This window comes from Myotis yumanensis, unplaced genomic scaffold, assembly GCF_028538775.1.
Source record: "Myotis yumanensis isolate MYYU_CA2020_CCGP unplaced genomic scaffold, mMyoYum1.0.hap1 SCAF_15, whole genome shotgun sequence".
In the NCBI taxonomy this organism is placed as follows: domain Eukaryota; kingdom Metazoa; phylum Chordata; class Mammalia; order Chiroptera; family Vespertilionidae; genus Myotis; species Myotis yumanensis.
In genome coordinates this window covers 5,301,069-5,311,086 of record NW_027223766.1, presented here as the reverse complement: position 1 = coordinate 5,311,086, position 10,018 = coordinate 5,301,069, and the positions used below count along the sequence as shown (strand labels likewise).

General features: G+C 40.8%; 1 pseudogene; it reads right to left on the bottom strand.

The window, feature by feature from the left end:
* Positions 1–236: 236 nt before the first annotated feature.
* On the bottom strand, positions 237–1,184 carry LOC138993172 (U2 small nuclear ribonucleoprotein B''-like; annotated as a pseudogene).
* Between the last annotated feature and the right edge of the window lie 8,834 nt (positions 1,185–10,018).

The window sequence follows — 10,018 nt, the reverse complement described above, 5'->3', positions numbered from 1 at the left end:
GCCCCCGCTTTCTCTGTCCTTGTGTCTCGCTTCTTTTTTTATTATGTATAAAAGTTTATTGTATAAAATTAAGGCCTTCACATTTCATCGTTCACTAGTAGGTAATTTTTAAAAACCTACATAAAAATTTTACTTGCGTTTCCTCCAGCCCCAACTATTAAAATGGCCTGACCAATTGTTATGAAAACAAACACTATAAATAACACCAAGTCCTTTAAAGCCAACTCTCCCACATGTTATTTCTTGGCATAGGTGATCTTCAGGCATGGGACGGTGTGACCTTAAATCCTTGTGAAGCACCCCTGGCAGCTCCAGCCTGCCCACCATTTTCAAATCCAACAAGTGCAATGTCATGCCTCCCAGGTACCAAGCGTACTTCCTTGTAACCAGGGAACTGATTAAACAGCACGGATAACATCATCTCATTAGTCTCTTCTGGTAAATTATTAAGGAATAAAACATAGTTTGGAGGGTAATCAGGGACCTGAGGATTTAGCGTTGCATTTCCTTGGGGGTTAACTGAATGTGGTGCTCCCGGAGCAGGCTTCTTATTAGCAGTCAGAGCTGTCTGTTCCCAGGTTTGGCTTTTTTCTTTCCTTTCTTCTTTTCTTTCTTCTTCCCTTTCTTCTTTTCTTTGTCAGCAAAGGTGCCAGGCATTTTAGCTATTACATTAGAATCTGTTTTTGGCACTGGATTCGCATCGGTTTGCCATAAACTGGAAACCCTTGTAACTGTCTCAGGGCATTTGTGGATGAGCCCAGCTCTTTAACTGTAACAACGGCTTGCCCCTCATGTTCACGGTCTTTAAAGCTACAATATCTACAACATGGCCAAACTGAGAAAACAGGCCATACAGCAGCAGTTCTCAACCTGTGGGTCGCGACCCCTTTGGCGGTTGAACGGCCCTTTTACAGGGGTCGCCTAAGACCATCCTGCATATCAGATATTTACATTACGATTCATAAAAGTAGCAACATTACAGTTATGAAGTAGCAACGAAAATAATTTTATGGTTGGGTCACAACATGAGGAACTGTATTTAAAGGGCCAGAAGTTTGAGAACCACTGCCGTACAGGGATCTCTTCAATGCTTCTTTTTAAATTTTGTCATTCATATTATTGATATAAATTCTATGGTTTGGTCTGATATCCATCTTTTGGGTTAAACTGTCCAAACAGCCTGAGGCCGGCCCGGTGTCCCGTAACAACTGAGTGTTGTACACTTTTAATGATCAACTGAAATTAATTGTTTTTGAGCATCTATTTCAAAAAACGTAAAGCTCTTCAGGATAGGTTTGTTTTAGTCACCTCCGTCCCCCTTCCCAAGCTCATTGCACTGCAGGACTTCCACAGTAGTTGTTTAATGAATGAACTCTCCTGCATTTCCAGGAAGAGAACAGCTGCAGGGGAGAACAGGGGCGTGGGGCCTGGGTTCAATATACAGGCGTGGGGGTGCTGGGTGCTGGTGGGACTTGTACCAAAGGAATGGCCAAAGGAGTGAGGTTAAATTGCATTCATTTTGGCCTGGCTATGATTGGGGTTTGGTCTGAAGGAGCATTAGTTGGTCTGAAGTGCGATCATGTATCTACCAGTACATCAAAACTGGATTAATGGGAAGAACTTACTGAGGTCACAGTGAAGAGCTGAGGCAGCCTGGAAGGCTGGGCAGGGCCTGAGCTGGCATCAGGTCTCACTCACAGTGAATTAAACATTTGAAAATGAAGCATCTTAAAGAAATAATCATTTTCTTCTCTGTGTTCTAATTGCTTTTTTATATGTTCATAAAATAGAGATATATATAAAGGACTATCTCTATTTTATCTCACTGTGTATGCATGTGTTGGTATCTATTTGATTATATCTCCATTTTCCTATTAAGCCTGCGTTTTGAAAGACTAGGTACTGTATTCTTTTTCCTGAGTATAATTTTTTATTTTTAAAATATATTTTATTGATTTCAGAGAGGAAGGGAGGGAGAGAGAGATAGAAACATCAATGATGAGATAGAATCATTGATCAGCTGCCTCCTGCATGCCCCACACTGGGAATTGAGCCCGTAACCCAGGCATGTGCCCTTGACTGGAATCAAACCTGGGACCTTTTAGACCACAGGCCAACACTCTATCCACTGAGCCAAACTGGCTAGGGCCTGAGTATAATTTTTTAAATCAACATAGAACATTATGTTGGTTTCAGGCATACAGTATAATGATTTGATATGTCTATATATTGTGAAATGCTCACCACAATGTCTAGTTAACATTCATCACCACTCTTCACATTTGAACTTAATTTGTACATTTTGTAAGTTTTATGAAGTGAGTTAGTTATTTCTAGTATTGTCTCATCTTAATTTCCTGAGATTTTTTTTTCTCATTACTCACATCCTTACCCTAAAATCCCAGGCCAAGGGACTAGCTCCCCCCTCTCCCTGGCCCCTGCCCTGCTCTCTGAGAAATGCTGTTCTTTACATTTGGAATGATGGACGTTGACTCTTACTCCCAGTGAGGGGCAGGCAGGTTGGGATGAGCCTCAGGCTGTCATTAGAACCCAGGAATACGGAAGCAAAGATAACGATGGGGAAGGTCTCAGGAGGCATTTATGAAGTAGATTCAGGGGGGAAAGCCATGCTGTCTTGGAGTTTTATTTCAAACTAGAGGCCCGTTGCATGAAGATTCGTGCAGTAGGCCTTCCTTCCACTGGCTGCCGGGACCAGTTTTCCTCTGGCACCCGGGACCCAGGCCTTTGGTCTGGCCGCAGCGGAGAAGCCAAGCCTCTTCAGTCTTCAGTAGTCTTTAGTCTTCAGTCGTCTTCAGTCTTCTCTCTGTGCCTGCATATGCAAATTAACCGCCATCTTTGTTGGGTTAATTTGCATACTCATCCAGATTGGCTGGTGGATGTAGTGGAGTGACACCAATTTGCATGTTTCTCTTTTATTAGTGTAGATTTGTTGTTGCTTGATTTCTAATAGGAACACTTTTTACTTTTTAAGAGACTAATTTCTCCTCTGAACATTAAAAAATTATAGAATTGATTTTTTGTTGTTGTTAGTCCTCACTTGAGGATATTTTTTCCATTGATTTTTAGAGAGAGTGGAAGGGAAGGAGGGGAAAGAGAAAGAGAGTGAGAGAGAGAGACGTTGATTGGTTGCCTCTCACATGCACCCAACCTGGGTGGGAGCAAATCTGCAACCCAGGTACATGCCCTTGACTGGGAATTGAACCTGTGACACTCTGATGCTTGGGCCAATACTCTAAGCACTGAGAAACACCAACCAGGGCAAGAATTGATTTTAAAAATCACATACTAGGTTTCTTTCAAATGGTTATTAGATCAATTGATCTAATTAATCTTCTACACTTAAGTGTGACCCCAGTAGGAGCAACTGTCCTCCCTGGCTATTTTCCATTACTTGTGAATCATTATAGGCCAATAGCCATATCCCATTTTGAAGAGGGGAGAAAAATACACAAACTCATCTAGAAAAAAACATATATAAATATGCAAATACTTAGTCCATAACATAACAAATTTTATGCTGTAGTACACAAAATCAGCATATTATTTGATTCAGTCATTTCTCATCAAGCATACTGTGAGGGCCTTTGTGTTGGGCGCCATGCTAGGGTTTGGATTGTACTGAGTTGATCCACAGACCTTGAGGGACTTAGTTTGGTGGAGAAGACAAATAAAATGTAACTGATGTTAAAGGAACAGGGGAAGGGGATGATGGTTCCACCCCCTCCTCCCCTTTTGGGGAAGGTCACAGGCATGCAATGTTCAAGATATAAAGAGATGTAAAATTACTTCATTCAGAGGAAGCAAAACAAAAATCAAGTTAAAGAATACATGATGCCTGTGAAAGAGACAAGAAAGGCTGAGTGGCTAGAAAGTAAAGGTGTGGGCCCCTGGGGAGCAGAGTGAGTTGATTTGGGGTTTAAGTGTCATGTGAAAGATGATGAAGGATGACCTACAGGCAAGGGACTGAGACAGGTTGATCACTGTCAATCCTCTAACCGGAATAGGATGAGCATCTGAAGGACAGCTCTGGTGACGAGACTGAGAGAAGAGATAAGTGTGAGGTGTGTTGAAGAGAAAAAGTGCATTTCTTGCATGTGCTGAGGGCACTGGGGATTTCAGGTGGGCCCACCGTCATCTGCTTCCGTGCCCTTGGAGCATCTGAGTCTTTTCTTGACTTAACACTCAGAGGTCAATCTTTTTCCATATTGACACAGCACTTCTTAAATTTTTCTTAAAATGCATATCTTGCAAAAATGTATAATACTGTTAAAATGTTATCCAAGGATGGTCACACCTAAGGGAAGGCGTGACCATTTTACCTATAATGGTAGTTACAGTGAAATAGTCACCCTGGAAAAAAGAAAATTCCTTCATATTCTCTCTTATTAAGTAAAAGTCACTAATAGTCAGTGATGTTTTATATCACCGTCTTTGTCACAATAACTGGAAGACAAAACTATATGTTTTTAGAAATCTTAATATAAATTCATACTACGACATAATTCTTGGGTGACATTGTACTTTCACTGGGCAAGATCAACTATTTTACGTATATATTAAAATCAATTCAGCTAGGTAGGTAGATAGGTAGCTACTTAGAGCCTGTACTATCTGCTAAAGAGCAGTTAACTCGGAGTCAGGATCTGAGTTCTTGTCCTGCTTGTGCTAGAAATAATTATGAAAACCTGGGCAAGTTACCTGTGTCGCCTAAGTTGTAGATCCTACTTTAATATATATTTAAGCACCCTAGGGAATCTAAGGAGGTAAGTTTCATGTCAAAGAATTAAATGAATATTTAAAAAAAAAGGTCTTGGGAAAGAAACCTGGGTTATGTTTTTGGAATTGTCAGTGATTCATTGCCTAGAGCAGTGATGGCGAACCTATGACACGCGAACTCATTTTTTTGGTTGATTTTTCTTTGTTAAATGGCATTTAAATATATAAAATAAATATCAAAAATATAAATATTTGTTTTACTATGGTTGCAAATATCAAAAAATTTTTATATGTGACAGGGCACCAAAGTTAAGTTAGGGTTTTTCAAAATGCTGACACGCCAAGCTCAAAAGGTTCGTCATCACTGCCCTAGAGTAACCAGTCAATTTAAACACTATCAAGGAGCTGTGGAAACATGCAAGCTCTAAAATTATATGATTCCAGAACATTTTATTCATTTAAATAACACTACTTAATAAGAATCAAAATGTAATAGCTAATGTTGATCAGGTATTTCTTATGGCCTCGGCAGTGCATTCTTACATTATCTCATGGGCTCCCCAACAACCCACAGGGAATTGTGACACCTGTGTCTTAGGGAAAATGAAATGAGTGTCAGCGGGACACAGCAACACGAAGTCATAGATGGGGGTCTAGGGGTCACAAATGTCTGGGAAACATATATCTACACACAAATGCACACACCGGGGCAGTTTTGCAGAACTTAAACAAAGCAGAATGTTGCCATATTGTCTGATGGATTTTAAATATCTTGATAATTATTTGAATAAATATTTGTTGTTGGGCAGTGGTCATATTTATTGGTTTCAATATCTCTAACAACAGTTAAATATCTTGGAATATAGATTCTTAAATAATATTAGCTGGAAGTGGGTAAATGATTTGAATATGAATAAGCAGCATTGTTCTTGGTAGACAGAGTAAATTTGGTTATTATATGGACATAATCAGCTTTGCTGGCTCAGGATGATGGTGGAGGGGTCATCCCCAAATTGAAGGAAAGAAGAAAACAAAGCAATCTGACCACAGAGCTAAGCACCGAGATCTTAGAACAATCTTATATAATAAAAGGGTAATATGCAAATACAGTGAACAGCAAAACAACTGAACAACCAATCAAAGCATAATATGCTAATGATATGTTAAGGCTGCTCAATCTCTAGCTATGACCAGGGGGTAGACAGTCAACTGGTCGACCAGTCACTACGATGTGCACTGACCCCCAGGGGGCAGATGCTCCAACTGGTAGGTTAGCTTGCTGCTGGGGTCCAGCCGATCAGGACTGAGCGAGATGGGCTGGACATGCCCTGGAGCCCTCCCGCGGTCCCTCCCTGGTCCTATCATGCACCTTTGGGGTCCCTCAGCCTAGCCTGCACTCTCTTGCAATCTGGGACCCCTTGGGGGATGTCAGAGAGCTGGGTTCAACCTGATCCTGCAGGCCATTCCCCTTGGGAGGGCGCCAGATGTGGGACTGATTGGGCGCGAGCCCATGGCAGGCACAGTGGGACTGGGATGAGTGGGAGCGGCAAGTAGGAGCTGCTGGTGGCATTGGACTGCAGGTTTCAGCCCGATCCCTGCAGGCCACCCAGAGGGACCCCACCCTTGCACAGAATCGTGCTCCAGGCTTCTAGTATTTATATAATACTGTGGATTTTTCTCTATTAGCGGTGTTGTTCCCAGACCAAATATGTTTTTATTCTGAGCCTTTAAGTTATGTCATTTCCATTAAACATCACCATTTTTATTTGTTCATTTTTAATACACTGAGATTCAAAGTTGAGAGCATAAGTAGGTCTATTTGAATAAGCAGGACTTGGGGTAAAAATAGCCCCAATGGGAACAAGTCAAGGTGTTTCAGTGTAACTGACCTCCCCTTTTTCCTGCTGCTTCTGCTGCTGCAATGCTCCTCTTTAAATATCACACCAAACCTTCTTTTACAATTTCACTAAGGTATATAGTCCCAGGTGACATGAGTAAAAATGATGTTATTCTCCCTACTACTCATTCTCCTGGGAAAAGAATCATCTAGGAATTTGTTTTGTAATAACATCTGTCACAGCTTTCAATCCAGCTTTCTCAGAACCCTGGCTTTCCAAGGAGCTCTGGGGCTGTTAAATGTTCTTTGGAAGCAAAATTGAAAAGTCACGTGTCTTTATATGCTGCTTCCCACTGTTCGTGTCTTTTACTTTCACATTTTTCTTCTTTCTAAGGATTTGCCTTTTAGATTTCATTTCTCCAGACATTTTCAGGAAGCTGCCAGAATGTTTATCCTGCTTCTACTAAATGGCTGCCTAATGTTTGTGTTGGTGCAGAAATCGTTTCCTTGGTATCAGCTGTCCTTCAGATAGCTCTCTTTTTTGTTTATTGATGAAACTCTCTTAAATTTATTTAATATGAATAACTGTATTACTGTGGGGGAGATTACAAGCTATTTTCTTCTGGATTCTTTTGAATTTTTTTTCTCAAAAATCCTGTTTTAAATTGTATCTAGTGTCTGAGTCAACATTTATCTTGATTTTGCATTTAAATGAATTTTAATTGGACATTAAACTTTTAGGTTCAGATGTTCCTTGGATCTGAGCTTTCCCACCTTGCCCCTGTCATCTGGTATTGAGTGAATGTCTGCTCCTTTATAGATAACTGGCTCCTTTTGATTTCTTTGCTGCCTCCTTGTTTCTGAACTTCTTAAAAATCTGATTTTTTCTTATTTATTCTAATTGTTTTGTGATGAAAACTTCCATTATGTAGGCCTCCATTATCATTCTCTTTTATAAATTCCAGGGCAGTCTTAATTATGATTTTTCTCCCCATCTCTTTACACTTTTTCTTTCCATGAGCTTCCAGATATGCAGTCACACTGCTCTGTTTGAAGGTTGTTTTCCTGGAAAACGTTCCAGCTTCTCAGGGACCTCCTGGCCCCTGTGTGCACGTCGCCTGGAGGTGTCAAGGGGCAGAGCTCCTAGTGTTGGTGTCTGCATCGCCTCATGGCCAGTGCATGCATTATTTTCATATTCATTTATAATCATAATGGTAGTTACTTGGTTAATGAGATTATGAACCAATTTATGGTATCTTCAGATAGAGTAGTAGTTTTGTTTTTTTTTTTTAATTTCCCAAATTGTTGCTAAGGATTGAAAAGTCTTGACTTCACAGTTTTTACCCTTTAGGTTTTGTTTGTTTTCATTTATTACTTTGAGGGAATTTCTGTTAATAAAAAGCAAATAACAGGCACTGGTGCAGAAGGACGGAAAACTGTCTTGTTGCTAATAAAATCCTTTAGACCTGAGAGAAATGAAATACCTGGACTTTGAAGATTTTATTCCCCAGAGTCATGGATACCACGCAAAGAGAAAGTGTCACAGAATGAATTTGATCAGTCACAGGGAAATGACTGATGAAATGATTGATTGATCCAATTAAAACTACTTTCTGGATAAGTTCAATAAATTGTTTATTAGAAGAATTTAGCATTACAAAAAATTGGTTTCTGGTGAAATGGTTTTTGAAAATTAAAGGCCAAAATTCTGCTCACAAGGGAAAAACCTCCTTGACCACTTGACCAAAGTCAGCCCATCTCACAGTAGAGAAAGGGCACAGCCTGGGAAGCTGGACTGTGATGGGGAGAAGGTCCACGCTCCTCCCTTTTCCTTTCAGAAGTCCCACAGCAGCTTCTTCTTACTTTGGATTCCTCCCCCCCCCTCCCCCCAGCTTTTCTACTTTTATTTAAGTAGCTCCAAGTTTTACTCAGATGCCATAGAAAGCTGCTGGCTGCCCACTGCCAGGTCAGGTCACATGCCTTTTCCACAGCTTCTTTCCTATATTAACTACTGATGAGCATTCTTAGGCAGCCAGTCTTCTAACTTTTCGGAATCCACATGACAATAGTTATTTCTAGTGCTAAATGAAACCACTGGGCATCCACGCCTCGGTGTGTTTTTGCACTCTTGGGCTTGCCTTGATGTGCTCTATTTAGAATGTAGGTTTCTAGGTGACAGAAACCAGACTTACATCTTCTCTGGGTGCAGTGATTTGCACAATGTCATCCCATAAAATCCGTGTCAAATGCCTAAGTTAGATGATGACTGTTGAAGCTAAAATGGAGTAGGGGTATTGGGAAGAATCTCCACCAGAAGAGCTGCCTCATGAGAGGGTTGGGAAAGGTGTCAATAGGAGGCTTTGAAGGTAGACGGGCTTTTTCCAGTCAGATAAGGGGAAGGAGGAGACGACCACTTTGGGAAAAGAGTGTGAACAAAAGCAACAGGCACAGTATGTTCAGAAGTGCTCAGGATGGCCGCCTAGGCGTGTGTGCGTGTGTGTGTGTGTGTGTGTGTGTGTGTGTGTGTGTTGCAGAAGGAGGGCGGGGAGAGAGAAACATGGAGATCAGACAGAAGTGCCTTAATCCTCTCTGGTTAGTCAACCAGCTCATTCATTTGAACAATTGTAAAAAAAATAAAAAAAATTAAGGCACATATCTGTTCATATATGCCTTCAAAAAAGATGATACATTGTAAAAGCAGCACTGGTGGGACAATGGGAGAAGTAGAATAAAGGTTGTGGAGTGAGTAGTAATAGTATTTTATCGATGTTAATGTCCTGATTTTGGTTCTTACACTATGGTTATGAGGAAGAATGTCCTTAGGAAATGCACACTGAAGTATTTAGGGAAAAGGGTTATCATAAGTGCAACTTACTTTCAGTTGGTTCAAAAAATATGTATGTATACAGACAGAAAAACAAAAGTGGCAAAATGCTAATAATTGCAGAATCTGAGTGAAGGGTATAGAAAAGTTTTTGTATAAATTTTAGCTTTCTTGCAAGTCTGTAATTAATTAAAATAAATATTATCCAACCCCCTCAAAAAATGAAAAAGGAAAAAGAAGTAGGTCCAGTGCCTGACCAGCTCATCAGCCCTTCACAATCATTCATTGGCCTGGATTTACTGAACATTTATCGTGGGAACAATAACTACTTTACTTCCTCACAGCACCATGGCTATTTTGGAACAAGGATTATGAAGATTTTTCTACAACTATTAAAATGTGTAGATGTAAAGTTTTGACTCCAATTATAATGTACTAGAGGCCCAGTGCACAAAAATTTGTGCACTTGGTGGGGAGAGGGGGTCCCTCAGCCCGTCCTGTGCCCTCTCGCAGTCTGGGACCCCTGAGGAGATAATTACCTGCTGGCTTAGGCCTGCTCCCGGGTGGCAGAGGGCAGGCCCAATCCCTAGTTGCAGCCCCTGGTTGGGCTCAGAGCAGGG